Source organism: Diospyros lotus, chromosome 13 (assembly GCF_014633365.1).
Source record: "Diospyros lotus cultivar Yz01 chromosome 13, ASM1463336v1, whole genome shotgun sequence".
NCBI classification, from domain to species: Eukaryota; Viridiplantae; Streptophyta; class Magnoliopsida; order Ericales; family Ebenaceae; genus Diospyros; species Diospyros lotus.
In genome coordinates, this window is record NC_068350.1 from 30,382,118 (window position 1) to 30,401,312 (window position 19,195).

A 19,195-nucleotide genomic window follows, 5' to 3' on the forward strand; every position below is an offset into this window, starting at 1 on the left:
CCCAAGCTCAGACGATCAAATCACAGTCTGTAGTATAATACAATTTACAGTAACATCTTAACCTAGAACCCTCATATCATGTATGAGGGTTGCTTAGCTGAGAATCATTCGTATCTTGAATTATAACTACCAAACGATCCTCTGTTTATTTTAGATTAATGTTGTTGTTTAAATTGCTATAAGAGATTTATTAGTCATTGGTTCTGAACTCGCCTCAACCCAAGACCTTTTTAATATTCCAAAAAAACCTTTTCACAATCAAGAAAATTTAGGTCTCTTTGGATAAATCAACCCGAATGAACAATTCTTTTGTTAAATAAACCTCCAGTGAATCGACCCGGACTTGTCCGGAATTTATATTTATGCTACAACTACACTCACACACTGGTGAGTTTAAACCTCCTCACCATTTCAACACTGAACATCCAAACTGATTAAGGCTATCTAAATTGTAGGGTGAGGAGTGCAGCCAACTGGGCCCCACATGGGAGCCCAGGGTGTACCCCTGATACGGCGAATTTTCCAACAATATCATGCCCATTTCTCTAATACCAAACTAAATTAATATTTCCTTTAAACCCACAAATATTTTTCTTTAACTTAACACAATAAATAATTATTTCTACATACCATTAAATAGTTCAATATTTCCTAAATTACCTAAATAGATTATCACATTCTCATACATCCCCAATGATTTAGAAATTAATTACCTTTAATTTCCTATTTCCTCAAACAACATAAATTATTATTTATCACCAAATTTCAGGATGTTACAGGATGAACTACCAGAACTCCCGCAAATTGATTAAAATGATGACCTTAGAGGTACTTTACAAGATTTAGATAGAATAGTCGAGGAAATAGTTGTTTCAAATGTTGTTCAGTAAGAAGAAGATGATGATGCAGAGGAATAATCTATATTAGAAGACGAGGATGAGGAGTTATTGTCTGATGACATAGATAATGATGAATTTGTAGAAGAAGATTGATATATTTATGAATATGTGAATTCACTTATATATGCTATGATATAACATCTTTTGTATTTTTGAATGTCTGTGACCTTGTACGTTTTACCATATTTTTATGTTTCATGTAATTCTCAAAAATAGATGTTAGGACATTCATCTCCTAAACCAAGCAGGGGTAGGGGTAGATGAAGACGTCGATCCTATAGGGACACACCTTCCCCAGATCCTAGTAGTGTTGGTTCATAGTCTTCTCCTTCTGTCTCCACACATGCTGTCCCATTTACTCCTTTATATCCTTTATTATCGCACCCACATGCTTTCGCTCTCATGACTCAGTTCCAACAACCATTTCCCTCTATGCCATATCATATGGGTTATACTACAATCCCACCCTCATCCCATCCACCTAAGACTGCACCACAATCTGTCCCCTGTCATAGGTCGACTTTTCATCCCCTAGGAGGTTCATACCCATACTCATTTATGCTGACACCACATGCACATCCTTCGACCTATTTTCCTGCGCAAAATGTTGAGTCACCTCTATCTAGGCCAGTTAATACCGATCGAGCTGATCATCGAGTAAAGTTATATATCCTGCAATCAGAATTGTGATCAATGAGTATCTTATATATATTATTTTTAATTGATCGTTTGCGATTGTTGTACAAAGAAATGTAATTTCTTACTTGATAAATATTGGTTTTACAGTTTTTTTCGCTGAGGTTGGCCCACCAAGTGTACAATCAAAGATTTGGAAGAGACGATACACTAAAGCTTGGCTTCATTGGGATGATGTGCCTGAATTAACAAGACAGATGTCGCTGAACGAATTTAGCGTTAGTATAATTACAATTCTTAATTATAGAAAGTTTCAATTTTAAATTTTATACATATTTATTCATTTTTTATGTCTTGTAGAAGGAGTTTAAGTGGCAACCCAATAAGAGTGATCGTATATGGATGACTTTGAATGAATCTAGTTGGAGAAATTTCAGAAATAATTTGAATAAAATTAAAGGAGGTGTAGATAAGGGTGAGTGGATGGATCCGATGGTGCGGCGAGCATTGCAGGCCAAGTGGGATAAAGATGAGTACAAGAAGCGAGTAGAAAAAAACAAAAAGAATCATGCCTCTGAGACTGGTGGGTCAGTCCACACAGGCGGATCTATTCCTTTCACCAAGAGCCGAAGAAGGATGGTAATTAATTTTTCTACTTAAATGTAAATTTTATAAACTTATATAATAGTTTATATTTTTTTTATTTACTTCATATATTTGTCATGCAGGCAAGGGAATTAGATTGCGAGCCCAATGAATTTGAGATTTTTAGGAGAACTCGCACTCGAAAAGATGATCAAGGATAAGAAGTGTGGGTTGATAATAGATCAAAAGTCGTCGAGGTAATTGTATTTATGTACAATTTAATTAACATTACAATTTAATAAATTTTTTTATTAATTGACAACGTCAATGTTTTAATTTATATATATAGGAGGCGTTCGAGAGATTAAGTGCAGAGGCATCTTCAGTATTAGCCGAAGGTAGCGAGTCGTCTTCTCCAACTACAGTCGACAAACGTCAAATTTTTAATCAGGCTGTCTCTGGTAGGAACAAGAAGGGTCATGTCTACGGTCTTGACTCTCAAGGTAGGTAGTCCTACCTAGTTGGATTCGATAGTAGCTCCAGTGGTTCATTGGATTGTCATTGGAATTAGAACAAATGAGATTAAGGGTCACCTAGATGAACGAGGAGTTGTGTTCTGCTCGAACCCAAGTGATCAAGGTGCAAAATGAGCTGCATTCCGCTCGGACTTGGATGGATGAGAAGCTGCATTCTACTCGGACCCAGGTGATAGATATGAGAATTGAGATTATGCAATTGTGTCAATGGCAACAACAGATAATGACATTGTAGGAGCATATGAATAGACAAATGATGGCGTTATAATAACCTGACCCGTCTTATCAACAACCTGGACCGTCGACTCAACTAGGACTGAGTAACTAGTTTTATGATAATGAAGAACAAAATGATGATTTTAATGATGATGATTGTAATTGAATATTTATGAATTAATCGGTTTGAATTACAAATTCAATTTTGTTATTTTATAAATTTATATGAATTTTAATTTTTTTAAATTAATGATTAGATAAATATATTTTTAATTTCTATTTAATTAATTAAAGTAAATTGTTCATTATCATCAATTTTATTTATATATAATTGTTTTAAATAAATAGAACATATAAGACAATTTTGAATAATAATTAAATATGAATTTTTTTTATATTTAAATTTTTATTTACATAAATTTTTTATAATTTTATGAAAAATTATAAATTTATTTTACGTTTAAAAATTTTATTTTATTTTATCTTTTAAATTTACTTATTTAGAAAATATTTTTTTATTTTGTTAATTTTTTAATATTTAAAAAATAAAATTTTTATTTATATAAATTTTTAATAATTTTATTTTTGATTTAAGTTTAAACATTTTTTTTATTTATTTTAAAAAAATTAGCGACAGGTGAATTGCCCGTCGCTGATTCCATCGCTAAATTTTAGCGACGCCATCTTTAACGACGAAGAGGCCCCTGTCACTAAATCCATCGCTAAAAAATTTAGCGATGGATTTTGATGTTTTAGCGACGGAACGTCGCTTAAACTCTGATTTTTTGTAGCGATGGAAGATCTTCCTTCTTGCTAGTTTTCTTGTTAGAGGTGTGAAGTAAAGGATTTTGGAAGAGCATCATCTGAAGTAAGATCATCAAGAAAGGCTTTGAAAGCAAGTTCTAGTCCCTTTTATATCTCCTGTAAGCTTTAGTCATGTTGTTTAGGGATTTAAGTATGAAAATCCCATGTTTTCTCAAAGAATGCTTGGTTTGGAAGGTTATGTAGAAACCTTTGTAAATCTCATTTCTTGTTGGTTTGATCTTGTTGGTTTCTTTTGGGTTTCAAAGTAGGGCTAGTATCACCTTACAATCCTAAAAGGAATATTGATTTGGAGTTAGGGAGTTGATGGTATTTGCTTGTCTCTATTTGTCTTACATTTGGTAGGTCTCGGGAGCAGTTCTATTCTGCTGCTAGTCGACAGTCTAGGAGAAAACTATGAACCGTTCGTAGCACCTGTCGACCTTTTTGAAATGCGGTTGACCATTTTTGGCTTTTGGCAGCCTGCGCATGCCCTACTGTTTTAGGCATAACTTTCAGTAAAAAAATTCCGATTTAAGATTCGTTTATTGTGTTGTAAACTAGACTCGATAAGCTTCGATTTGGAAGAATTTGAATTATTTGGACAAGTTTTGAGTGGTTTATTATTGGTCCTGAAATAGGTCTAATTGTTCTTGGGGGGGTAGTTATGCATTCATTGGCATAGCATTGAACCCATCTGTGTGTGTAATACTCGAGAATTTTCAAAGGGCTTAAGAGTAATTTATCTTGGGGTGAAAATAAAAATTTCATAAGCTTTGAGGATTTTAGCGTAATTTCTCATAGATGTGAATGATCAAATCGACTGCAGGGAGTGTCCTAGAGCTGAGATATCTAAGGAAAATGCAATGCTTTAGCCCTAAGTTATTACCTTCCCTTGGCCTATATATAGGCCATGTCATTGAGTAAAATGGGGGATTTTGGGGGAGGGAAGGTTTTGGGGAAATTAAGGAAAATTCTTGGAGGAAATAAGGGAAATTCTGCCCGTGTGAGTTTGGGCTGTGACGTAAGCAACCTTGATTCGCAGTAAAGGTTAAGGAAGAATATCTAAGGCAAGTTCTTCTTCCTCTTTGTTTCATTTAAGAGGCAAGATCTCATTTTTCTTATTAATATGCAAGTTCATTTTCTCCCTCTTCTCAAGTTCATGTTTGCAAGTTCTTATTACTATTTTACAAGTTCTTCTCCTATTTTACAAGTTCAGTTCCTCTTTTCTCAAGTTTATGATTTCAATTGCAAGTTCCATTCTCTATCTCTTGTTATCGCAAGATCCTACCTCTTATGTTTTAAATTGCAAGTCATTTTCCTATTTTACAAGTTATTTCCCTTTTTCTAGTAAATTATTCCATGATTTACATTTATACCTATTGAATCTCAAGTAGAGTTTTGTATCACCCTATCTTTCCTTGGGAATGATGCTTTATTGTGGACATGCAAGGGTTTGATGTTGTTTTGCATGAATGTTTCCCTATTATGCATATTGCTCCGTTAATTGCATGTCAGTTATATATGAGAAGTTATTACGAATATGCATGTTATGATAATGCATGAAGCATATACATGAAAATGATTTTTAAAAATATGTAAAGGCTTCATGATGCGCGCAGCGGACGAGTCCGTAGGATATATCCGCAGAGAAAGTGTTGAGCTCAAAGTTGGACTTCAATCCCAAGTTTATGTTATGGACTTCAATCCCAAGTTTACGTTATGGACTTCGGTCCCAAGGTTTCGAACTTCGATCCCATGTTTATAGTTCTAAAAAGTACTACATACGAGCATGGATGCATGTATCATGGCATTCATGTCTCTTTTGCTTCTTGATACCCATGACTCTTATGCTTGCTTTCTTCCAATTGTACTTGCTGGGCCTTATAGCTCATGTTTGCTTGCATCATTCCAGGTGAGGGTAAGGCTAAAGTAGAAGGCGAACTAAGTGAATCAGAATCCATGGGGTAGCGATGTGTACAGAGCCATCTCAATCAAAGGTCTTTGGGGGGTGTTTTGTGGTGTGTAGTATTAAGTTTTGCTTGTTTATGTTTCAGGTTATACCCTTGAGGGGATATGGTAGGTTTATAGACCCTAATGTGGTGTGTAATATTGAGTTACTTTTGTTTTTGTGGGCATGTGGACACTATTGTGTTTGTCTATGAGTAAGAAAGTATGAGCGTGGCTTCCGTTGTCAAGGAGGATGTGTAATGTTTTAATGAGTTTTGGCTTTTATGTCATCTTGTTGTGGGTCCCTAGTTAGGGGCACCTGCAGCCATGGCCGACCAACCACCTTTTCGATCGCCAACTGCTGCTTTCGATCATGAGGGATTCGAGGAAAGTGGTCGGGGAGGCCCCAAGAGTAGGCCTTGGCCGACATTGGCCACGAGGGTAGCCGATTTTATGGAAATTTTGATCGTATCTTGGCCGAAATTTCTATGCTTTGTAATTCAGATTTTGGGGTCGAATGTTGGCATTTTTGGGTTGATCTTAGGAAGGTAGAAGCCTTAGAGACGTTGGATTGGCCAGCCATGAGCATTTCAAGGCTTGGTTGTGACTATAAATAGAGGGTTTTAGTCATGGCCGAAATCAATGGAAAGTTTAAACTCGAAAATCCGAGAGTTTGAGGAAAAATTAAGGGAAGTGAATAAGGGGATTTTGTTCCCCATGTCTAGAGGATCATTTTTGGAGAATTTGAGTAAGTTTCGTCGAGATTTGAGGGAGATTCAAAACTTGGCTAAAAAATTGGGCTTCGCCGAAATCTGGGTTTGACTAATCAAAAAATGGCTCCGATGGAGCTGTTTGAAGCTATAATCCTGTAGAGGATGAAGAGAGGAAGGCATAGGTTCAAACGAGAGGTGAAATGAAGTTCAAACGAAGGCGAAAAGTTAAAAAAGCCAAAGCTGGTCACGTGCATCACATGCTCCAGCCAGCCCCTGCATGTGGAGGGGTGTGAGGCAGCTTGAGCCGACATGTGAGGGTGCATCCCTGGCCATAAAAATATGAAAAAAATACTAAAAAATAGAGAAAAATAAGATTATGAAGTTTATGCAAAAATATTTGGTGCTTACCTTTTGGGTTTCTTGGATTTTGTGCCAAACAAGCCTTGATAAGAGTGTAATCAAAGCATTAGGTGAGTGGTTCTCCCCGAAAGCTTATACATGTTATGTTTTGCCTATGTTGAGCATGATAGTCATGAAAATGACTAAGTTATATGTATTATATGAGCATCATGTCATATTTATGCATGTGTTGTTGCATCGATAGTTGTGATATTTCATTTGGCATGAGATTATTGGCATATCGATACTTGTGTTGGGATGAGATGTCGCCCTGATAGTGTAGCCGAAATTCTCTAAGGGCAATTAATGGAATAACGTTAGGCATACCCCTTAAGTAGGTTAGGATTATTACCTAGGGTTCCGTGCCGAACATTGGTTTCCAGGGAAGTTACACTAGGGCATATGTTTGTTCATGTTATTGCATCATGCATTCATGTATCTATTTTTAAACACTCACTAGAAGATTCATCTTCTAATTAGGTTATGCCCTTGGAACATTCAAACGTTCTAGTTAGGACTTGCAACAAAGGCAAGGGAATGGTTGAGATCTGACAGCACTTGATGACGTGTCTGATGGATTCAGCATGTTGTTCTAGTATTTTGCTTCCTCAAGAAGATTCGGTTATGTTTTAGTCATGTTGAACTTATGTTCCTTTGAGGATTGGTCTTGTAAAATCAAAGTATGCCATGTATTACGAATGATGTTTTATTGATTATGTAATATTGTTCAATGTTATTTGAAGTATCATTTGATTATATTTGATGTACTCATTTTCTATTTTCGAGAGATGGTTCTCCATATATTTTATTTGAAGACATGATATTATACTATGGTACGATTTCCATGTTATGAATAAAGTGAATTCGGTTATGTACTATATCAGGTTTCGATTGTTGCTTCTGCATTTGTTAATGATATGTTGGGGTTTTATTTGAAATATGGTACTTGAGGTGTTAAGAAATGTATCATATAAAGAGAATGTATATTTATATGTTGAGCCCCAACATAGTGACATGCTCGGGAAAAAGTAAGGTGTTACAATATGCATTTGAAAGGGGTTAGAGGACATTACGTGAGCATGTTTTACTTATACATATGTGGTTAATGTGCATAATATGGGCTTATTGGCATTATTTTTTCCTTATGAACGGTATAAGGGTGGATTAAGGCATTGGATGGGAGCGAAATGTCCTTAAGGGTGCATGTACTCATGAGCATCACCCTAGGAGTGAGCTTTCTGGCCCCAATGACCTTGTGGTTTGTGATGTGGTTACGACCTTGGGTGGGAGCTAAATGTCCTCAAGGGTTGTGTGGCGATAGGGCCTAGCCCTAGGAGTGAGCTTTCTATTCCCAAGTGTCAATGATGGTTATGGGTGCAAGATGTAGTGTCACGGTTTGGCTTATGTTTATGTTTACTCATGGGTTGCTTGGCATGCATGGCACCGGCATGATTCTTTAGCTTATACTCTTGTTTTGATTGGGTTGCTAGTGATGAGTTATTGATATTTCTTTGTTCTTGGATCATGCATTCTTTACTCGTTGTTATACTTGCTGAGCCTTGTGGCTTATTCTTTTACTTTGCATCATTTCAGGTAAGGGCAAAGACATGGATGATCTTGTGCTATGTAGATGTGTATAGAGATCACTTGAGGAAAGATCTTGGGGTATTTTTTGATGTACTGCTAGAGTTAGCTAGACTCTTGATCCCGAGGGTGTATATATGTTCTTGATGGTTATGACTTGATGTATTGTATTTAGAGGATGTATCTTTTGTTAGGTTAAATGTGTATGCTTAACAGTTTCGTTATGGTGTTACATATGTTATTTATGTGGCATGTGATGGTGGTGTGGTTTAAGTTGCTTTTATATCATTCTACTAATGACCCTCTCATGGATCCTCTATGCTAGTGGGGGGCTTTGAGAGGCAATCCATTATAGGTATGCTAGCTAGCTAGGTAGCAACTTTTTGAAGGTGGTTGCCTAGATTGTTATAGTTGGTATTAGAGCTAACCTGGTTGCCCGTTGTATAGGGGTACTGCTCACAACTCGAAGGGTGTGGTAGGAGTGTATTGTACAAGCCAATGGGTGGTCGCTGGGCTAGTATGCTGGCTAGGCAGCAACCTTTTGAAGGTGGTTGCCTAGGTTGTTATAATAATTCTAAGCTACTCTTTCTTATAGTAAACATTAATTTTATCATTGCTATAGTAATTTAACCGTTGTTACAATAAATCCGATTATTAAAATAGTGTCCAAAATGCTTGTAAATACCTCCTATACTCATTTTTAAGATATCCAAGTGCTTCCATTACAAATCGAAAACATCCGAAAGATCCTAAATGCTCTCAAGCTTTCATCCAAGCAAACCGAGGCTTACAAAGTATTATTACACATCAACTAAAGAGTCACAAGGCAAGAGGAGAAAAAAAAATTCAAGTCCTCTCTGAATTTTTCCGAGGTCACCAATTTATTTATTTACTTGATTATTATTACATTGTATAAATTGTTCTTAATTGTATTGTCACGACCCCTCTTTTGGGAGTCGTAACTAAAAAATTTAAATAAAAATACCTTCCATTTTTCTCACTATCCTTTTACATAACAAGAGCACAACGATTACACATGGTCATTCTCATACTTACCTACTTGGTCATTCTCATTCATACATCAATCAAAACTCCTAATGAGGACTACAAGCATTAGACCCCTTGGCCCAACACATCCCCAGAATCTTCGTGATCGGGATGACCCTGTATGAAACACCTACACATCCACCCTTTTAATCCCTTGGGCTCTTTTTACCTAGCCACACACCTACCTGGAATGATGCAACAACAAGGGTGAGTCACAAGACTCAGCAAGCATAAGAAAGAAGGCATTAAACCTAACTAGAACTTTCCCTACACACCGTGCATTATCATGCTAACACAGTAACAGAACATGCCATGTACTATACGTGTTTCTACCCTGGATGCATAACATAAAGTAACTTGCACATAAATGGTCCTTGGGGCCTACATACGTTACACATATGAGCGCTAAGTTCCACATACAAACCTGCTAGCAGCCTAATATAGGCTACCACATCATTATTCCTGATCTGCCTTTCATCGCATCATTTAGCTTTTCTTGTCATCATCATATCATCATCATACCATATAGTTGTCGTGGGTCTCATCCCCAAGGTCTTACACACCACTCTGGGCCTCGCCCACCTCTCATAGCCACTCTTCCTCACCATGCAATGCAAAACATAAGAAATGAAATGGCTTGTGTAGCATAAACGCGATAATAATGGCTCCCATAAATCAAGCATTAGGTCATGTTATGCCCACATAAGAACACACACATGCAAAATGCTCTAAATGCATATGCTCACCTAATATACCTAAGTTGGCTCTTAGATCAACAGGGTCATGCCAATGCTCACACATCCCTACACACACAGCATGTTCCCCCTAATGAATACAACTCTATCCCCATGCATCACACAATATTATGATATGCATGCAATCAAGGTGGGTGACCAGCAATACCAGCTTCTTTGGCCCATTTATAGCTTATTGTAATAGTTGATAATTGGCGCCCACATCCAGCCATCGACTACCATGACCCACGGTCTACAGTCAGTAGCTTTCTACCCCACACCCTAAACCACATACCAACAACATTAACTTATACAATAAACTTAGCATGACATATCCTTTCCCATAACTCTTCTTGTACTTTTCCCATTAAGACTCTTGCATGACTCCATAAACTCATCTCACACATTTAATATACTTTTTTTTTTTCTTAAACCCTTTTTTCATCAACATTCACTAGTTATAACCAAGGGAAAATTCACAGTGTGGGCAGGGGGGGCAGCTGCCCCCCCAAGCTCAGACAAAATTTTAAGAATATATATATATATATTATTTATTTTAAATATCCCCCCAAATCTCTCTCCCCCCCCCCCACCCTCACCTCACCACACCACCATCGGAATTCTAAAAAAGCTGCCCCACCCAATCAAATTAAATATTATATTCATGTCTCATGTCCCACATTAAACTCTCTCCTCCCCTACTCTAATAAGATTAAAAATTATAATAATTATATTTATTATAAATTTTACCTAAAACTAGTCTCTCTCCTCCCTCACCCACTGTCTCCTCCACCATCTAGCCGAAAATCTAAAACCTCAAATACCATTCTTTCAATCTTTCTCTTTTTTATTTTCTCTCAAAAATATATTTATAAATCATTAGTTTTATAAAATCTAACCATCTCATCTAGAATTTGATCGTATTTTCACCTTAAAAATGACCTCGATCTATAAGAAGGTAAGTCTTTTAAAATTTTCAACAATTATTGTTACTTTTTCAATACATATCCATGATATATATGTATATACGCGTGATTTGAGTTTAAAAAAAAGTTTAAATTTAAGATTATGGAGATTCAAGCGTATCGGGTGGTTGTTTTTGAAGGATATGTATTGGATATGTTTTGAGAAAAAATGAAAAAATAATAATCTCAACAACTTTTATTTAGTTATTGACTATTGTAATTGTAAATATGTTAGAAAAAATTAATCACATGAAGGAAAAAATAAAATCTAAAATATTTCAATTTTTTTTATCACTATTATTTAAGTTTTACATTTTTTATCATCGTTGTTCGCCCCCTACTTAAATATCTTGGCTCTGCCCCTGGTTATAACTCTATAAACTAGAAAGCCAACCGAAACCCATATACTATTTTCTTGCAAGATGACACAATATCTTGTGTACGCTTGAGCCTAGCCAAAAAGCATCATTCCCAAAGATTGATAGGGTGAAACAAACCATATTTTCATGCTTAAGAGGGAGTTTATAATGAAGCCAAGAAAAACAGAAGATAAACTTGTGGATCTTGTAGTATTTTAGAGTAAATGAGACGAAATGGAGCTTGCCTGAATTAAACTTCGCTTGCAATATCTTCTTTAACCTTCTTCCCTACTTCTTGTTGTTGGCTATGACTTCTTCTTCTTCAAACTTCTTTTCTAGTCTTCCTCCTCTAATTACAGCCACTGCTGAGACTTCTTCTTCACCCTTTTCTCTTTTTTATAGCAGCTCAGCCTCCTCATGACTACATCCTCACCATGCCTCACCATCCCTCTAATTAATTTACACAAACATTAGGTAAACTAATCCCGCTCCCAGCCATGCTTTCACTGATTTCTCTATGCCCTTACACTTTATTAATGCCTTGCTTGGCTGCAAAGAAAGTCGAAAATAGAGAGACGAGAGGAAAGAATGCAAGAAACGAGACGCGTGGCCCATATCTAGATTATTCTAGGCTATCCAAATGCTACTTTTCATCTTTTGTGAGTGGCATCCGAATATAATCCCCCATATCCGAATACGGCTCCTTTTTCTTTGTCTCACATATCCGAATACAACTCCCCTTATCCGAATATGCATCTTGGCATATCTGGATGCCCCTCAAGCTATCCGAACAAGCTTTCCTCTTCTTCTCTCACATATCCGAATACCCTCTTAACCTATCTGGATAGAGCTTCCTCATATCCGAATAAGGCTTCTTCGTATCCGAATAGGCTTCAGATGAATGCCCAGCTTCACACATCTCATGCTATCCGAATGTATGCCTTAAGGTATCTGAATATCATTCTTTTTTCTTCCCTCACATTTGAATATATAACTTGTTACATCTAAATACACTTTAACATATCCCAAGATAAACTCAAAATCCCCTAACTCAAACCTCTTTTGGTCTCCAAGCCTCCTCAGATTAACTTCTTCACCTAAAGTTCCTTCAAAACACACATTGCTCTCCGATTTTTTCCAAGAACAACCATTGAAACTATCTTTCTCTTGGTCTAAAAAACTTCAAGTCGTTACATGCTTAATTGTGTCCAAGTGTGGATAAATTATTTGTAAATATTTAAAATATTGTTGTGGATTGTATAGCTTTCCTAGAATTATTAAAATCTAGGTGAATCTAGTTTACAAGGTAAGTTAGGATGGAAACCTTGGTGTAATGGTTGTCTAGAACCCATTGCAATCTAGGTGTGTATCTAGTTTCCAATGTGAGCTAGTGTGGAAACCTTGGTGAAATTGGTTTAGTGGAATTCCAAGGGTGGTTAGATCATGGGAGAGTGAACTAGGTGTGTGTGGAGATACTGAACCACTATAAATTTTCGTGTGTCTCATTTTATTTATTTTTGCTATATCTTGTGGCTTACATTTATTATTAATCTTAAATATAATTTATTATATTTATCAAATATATATTCTCCAATAAAATCATTAATCAAGAATACTTATTAAAATTGAGAAAAATTTTAATCACGCAATTCACCATTCTCTTGAGTGTCCATACCCTAAGGGACCAACAATTATGTGTATAAAGCAGTCCCAACCAAAAGATCCATGTGAGTGTTTTTGAGGATAGAAGGAAGTATTTTAATTTTGTAATTAAATTTTAGTGGTCTTTTGTATTAGATGTATGGGCAATTAAGCCCTAATGTAAATGTTTAATGAATAGTGATGTAAATATTTATATTAGTCTCTGCTGCTAAATGAAAAGATGTGATTGATTTCATTTGAGTTTTTATATAAAAAAAAAAAATAAGAGGAAAATTTCGGACCCTGACAATGGGTGCTGAAAGTGGCGAGCCCTAGTAAGTTCCTTTTGCATTATGCAGGGCAAGGTTTGCTCTGTATCTAGGTTTTGTCTTGTTGCCCCTTCAATTTGTGAGTGCTGAGTCAGTTTGGTTTGTAGTCACTTTTGGGCCAGAGGGTCTTTTGTTGCCTCTCCATTGCGGTGTTACCTTGTGTTTGGTGATATAGTGATTCTTCTTTTGCTTCAATTTGTGAGTGTTGAGTCACTTTGGTTTGTACTTTTGTATATTGTAGTGTGTTTTCCTTTAGTTGATAGGTTAAGTGTGGTCATTTTACATGGGTTATATCAAATCCTATTCATGCTCAAAAACCAACTTCTCCTTGTTTTTCCTATTTGGTTTAGTCCTAGTTTAAGTTGGTTGTTCCATTAAGATGATATATTTGTTTCCACTTCTGCAAAAACATTTAATGGCAGTTTTGAAAACTGTCTCAAAATAGGTTATCACAAGCCATTTTGTGATAGTTTTTAGTAATGTTTGGAGAAACTGTCGTAAAATAACTCATTTTGTGGCAATTTAGGAAGATCTAGCAACGATTTAGAGACCGTCATTATTCTTTTTTAATTTAAATTATTTTTTGTGACGGTTTACGAATGGTCATGAAATTGAAAAAAAATATAATTTTTTAAATTTTATTTATTTTTAATAGTTGTTGGAAACCATTGCTACATTTAAAATTAATTAATTTTTAAAATAGTTATTTATTCTTGGTGGAAGTTTCAAAATGCTGCAATATTTAATTTTAATTAATTTTGTAAAATATTTATTTAGTTTAGCTGTGGTTTTAAACCCCAGCTATATATATTTTTAATTAATGACTTTTAGCAATGGTTTAAGAACTGTTACTAAATTTAATTTTACTTAAAATTGAAAATTTTATTAATTTCAACATTTGAACTATCATTATATATATATACACATATATATTTAATGTCTTTTAGTGGCGGTTTAAGAATCGCCGTTGAATTTAATTTTCATTAAAATTTAAAATTTTATTATTTTAAACAATAGTTATAAACTTCCCCCAAATTTTACTTCCTTGGCAATTCAAAATTGCTAATAAATTTTTAGAACCTGTAATTGTAATGCCCTTCAGAACAATTTATGGAAATATACACATATTTTTGAAAGTCAACAATCCTATTGGATCGATTAGACAACCATTGCATGAGTCGCAACTCAATATTTTTTATACTTAACAAAAATATACGTGACAAGTGTTTACACTCGTATTCTTATTAAGTCAAAATAAATAATATATGAAGCTTGAGAAATGTTATAATAAGTTTTGAGTATAATTGAATTTTAAAAGAAAAAATAGAAGTTTCGAGTGTTTTGGCAATGTGTTAATCGAGTATTACATATCGAAATTTCGATTAATCTTACATTGAGAACATTACTTGAGATCACAATCAACTTCTTGCCTCTCTCATGACTCATGAGACCACAAAACATGGCACACAAGGCTGGAATGTCCCAAGCAAAAAAAGGAAGAAAGGAGGAGCAAGGACAGAAAGATGAGTGCAGCCTGGAGCGATGAAGACACATCATCATCTTCAGCTTCAGAAGATTAGTGCAAGGAATTAGCAAACTTGTGTATAATGGCACAAGAAGATGAGATAAAATCATATGCTTCCTGCAACTATTCATCTTCAAGTGAATCTAAATCTGAAAATGAAATTAACTTAGAACTGAAAGATTTATGTGAAAAGTTATTGCATGACTTGGAAACAGCTAGAGAAAAAAGTAAGAATCTTGAAAAACAAAACATTATTTTCAATGAAAGCTTAGATGAGTTGTAAATTAAGTTAAATGAGACTAAGATCACTTTAACAAAGTTTGTAAATGGTGGTATGTACCTTGACCAAGTTTTAGAAGCACAAAGAGGTTTTTATGACAAAGTTAGTCTAGGATATCATGCATGAGGACACACAAAGAATTTTTGGTAATATTTTCAAACTCAAAAAGGCAACAAAGTCCAAGTCCAAATGCACCTTTTTCAAATACTATGGCCATGAAGTACTAAACTATCCTATTAAGAAAAGAAGGCCTTACAAAATTAAAAAGGAGTGGATTCCCAAAGATGAACTTGTAGGAAGAATAAACATAATTTGGGTTGCAAGAGGAAAGGTATTTGTTGGTGGATAAATTCTTAGTGAGTAGGAAACATTTCCAACTTTAGCTTAAGAGAATATAGAATTACTTGCTACTAATCTCATGGACCCAACTAAATGTTGAGACCAATTGGTAGTCTTGTATTTCATATTTGCAATTGAAGGTATAGGTAATATCGGTAATATTTCTTCTACCTTTATTACTCAAGTTTATTATGTACATGGTTTAAAATATAATTTGCTTAGTATTAGCCAATTGTGTGATAAAGGATATAATGTTGTATTTGAATCTATTAATTGTATAGTGTTTTATAAAATTTCAAATAAAATGATATTTATAGGGAAAAGAAAAGGAAATGTATATGTCATAGACCTAAACAACTTAAGAAATGAATCTTGTTTAGTTGTTATTAATAATGGTCATCTAAGTTGGTTATGAAAAAAGACTAGGGCATGCTAATATGCATCTCATATCCAAACTGCTGTATTTAGAAGCCTATTTTGATGCTTATCCAAAACAACTCTACGTAAAGAATCAAGATAACAATATTCAAATGTGTATTTAAGTAAAAGTGTATTTGCTACTCCAGTAATATATGTTATTAGTCAACTTCTTGCTATAGAATTGAGAGGCATTCAAAATGTACTTGACTAATATATTGATAAGTGTCTTTTATACACTTATTTTGGTCTATAAACTTAACATTTATGCATTCAATGAGCATGATTTTTACTTGATTTGGTTCTATATATGGTTATGTAGATGTGGAGCATGTGTTGAAGACAATTGGAGAAAAAAGTGATGATAATGTCGCATTTTTGGAGCTAAAATGGCAGTAAAGGCAAGGTCAAAGGTCCATTCGGGGTCGAGGATGATGATGTCGCAAAGCACCGGAAGAATGACGTCATTGGTGAAGTGTTGAAAATCAAAGAGAAATGGCTCACGGTGCTGTCACACAAAGCATTGTGTGGTAGGGTCGTGGTAAGAATTGTTTTCTATGGCTCACGGCCTTATCGTGAAAAACATTCCATGATAAAGCCATGGTTGAAGAAGTATTATGTGGCTCACAACCTTACCGCAAAAAGCATTATGTGGTAAGCTCGTGACAAGATTTTCATTATGTGGCTCACGACCTTATTGCGGAAAGCATTCCATGGTAAGGCCGCAGTAAGGCTTTAGGCTTCACGAAAAGGCCGTTTTGAGCCCGTTTCCTTCCAAATCAAGTGGAGATGGGCTCTCTCAAGGGGCACGACTTTCAAGACCTAAAAAGCATTATATAAAGAATGATTCTTGAAAGATTTAGGAGCTTTTGGAGAGGGAGAAGACGGCAAGTCGAGGAAGAAGAATGAGATTTTCTTGTAGATCTTCAGTTTTGGTTGTATTTTTCTATTCTTTCTTCTCTCCAACATCACGAACTCCATTTTTATTATTCTTCCATTGGTTGAAACTATGTTAGGCTAAGTACTTTGTGGCTAGGGTGATTGCTGAAACCTAACTCAATGATGGTTTAATTAAAAGTATTTGGGTTTTATTATATTCTTGTCTTTCGGGTTAATCATTTGTTATGCACTAATTCTATTTTGATGCTTGCCCGCTATTAAAACGTGTTTGTGATTTATATTGCTTTTGAGAGATTCAATATAGATTAGCACTTGGTAATAAACGACATAAGGTTCAATAATAGCTAGAGATACCGTTATGCCTTGTGAAATCTTATTTTGATGATCATTGTGGATAAATGCATGTTTGTATATTTGCAGATTAATTAGAGATAATTAATCTCATATGTAAGCATAGATTCGATTGACCATTGAGAGAGGCTTTTGATTAACTTAGGATCATTGATTTTCAGCTTAAAGCTAGAATTATAAAACCCGATTACTGAAAGATTAAACCAATTAAAGAACTACGGTGGATTTATGAACCCTAGTGCATTAAATTTCTACATTCAAAAACCTAAAGTATTATTTTGTGTTTTCCATTTGGTGAGTTAGTTTTAATTAATATAAAACTTCTATTGAATATTCTTTTAATTATGTGTGGCTTATTAAAGTTAATAGTGGTTAAAGTAGAGATCAAAAGCTAATCCTCATGGGAACGATACTCTATTCATCATTATATTACTTGTTACGATTCCATTCACTTGCGGGAAAGAATACGCGAACAAGTTTTTGGCGTCGTTGCCGGGGATTGGCTCTTTTGATTATTGCTTTAGCTAAGATTAGCTTTAACACTTGTGTTGCTTCCTTTAATTTTTTATGCCAAACTATTTCAATTTTTGTTGTGTTAGGATTGAAATAATGCATGTGGCGTTCAGAACGTCTTGATCTTGTTGAGTTTGATTCGGAGATTGAACAAACCTTCCATCAAAGACGTCGTGAACAGAGAGTAAAAATGGGACAACAACAGAGCACTATGGAAGACAATGGAAATCAACTTGTTCAAGTAAAGCATACTGTTGAGATCAATGAGAGAGATATCTTGATGGGAGATTTCATGATGCCTCCTTTCGTTGAGAACCGGTCGAGCATAGTCTATCCTCCATATGGGCATGATAACTTCCAATTGAAGCCGGATGTGATAAATTTGTTCTCCAACAACATTTCATTCTATGGGAGAAGTGATGAAAATCCACACTACCATCTCTCTCATTTTTTGGAGTATTGTGGCAACTTCAAGTATCAAGGGATCAATGAAGAAGCACTTAAGATGCGATTATTTTCTCATACTCTAAAAGATAAAGCTCGGGAGTGGTTGGACTCACTATCACCCCGTAGCATCACTACATGGGTGGATTTGGTTCTAAAGTTCATGCTAAAATATTTTCCACCAGCTAAGATTGGCAGGCTCAAGCATGAAATTTCAACCTTCCAACAAGCCGAATCAGAAAACTTTCATGAGGCATGGGAAAGGTTCAAAAAGTTGTTGAGGAAGTGTCCAAGCCATGGTTTTCCACTACCAGCCCAAAATCATTATTTTTACGCTGGGTTAACTCCTTATAGCCGTTCAGTGGTGGATTCTACAATAATGATTTTGGAATGCAACTGGGCATTCAACTGACCTTTTCGAGACAATGAGTAAGTAGTTTGTGATGTGGCCAGATAGAAATTCACATAAAAGAGTAGCTGGAATGCATGAAGTGGATGTTAACACGTTGATGTTGGCCAAAATCGATGCACTATCAAAGCAGATGAAAGCCTTAAAATATTCTCCATCAGTTAATATGGTGCAAGGTTCTCTTCCAGTTTGTGTAACCTGTGGAGCAACTCATCAATCATCCAAATGTCCATTGCTCATTATGGATTCTTCTTTCACAGAGCATGCTGCTTATGCACAGAATTTTTCACGTCAACAAAATTTCCAACAGCCATTGAATAATCCATTTTCTCAGACTTACAATCCCGGCTGGAGGAACCATCCTAATTTTTCATATGGCAACAATCAAGGCATTCAAAATCCACTAAAACAAGGAAGACCACATGAAGAAAAATGAGGATTGGAAGAAGCGATTTCCAAGCTTCAAGAACGAAGCGAACGGACTGACGTAACCATTAAGAATATTGAAAATCAAATTAGGCAGCTAGCAAAAATCCTAATAGAAAGGCAACTGGGCACGTGGCCAAGTAATACGGAAGTTAACCCCAAGGAGCAAGTGAATGCGATCACAACAAGAAGCGGGG

At 35.4% G+C, this 19,195-nt stretch overlaps 1 non-coding gene across 1 annotated transcript; it reads right to left on the bottom strand.

Annotated features, from left to right (window-relative positions):
* Nucleotides 1-18,359: 18,359 nt before the first annotated feature.
* On the bottom strand, nt 18,360-18,466 carry LOC127789376 (small nucleolar RNA R71). The gene has a single exon (XR_008020553.1). It is a non-coding gene; the product is annotated as a small nucleolar RNA R71 (small nucleolar RNA).
* Between the last annotated feature and the right edge of the window lie 729 nt (nt 18,467-19,195).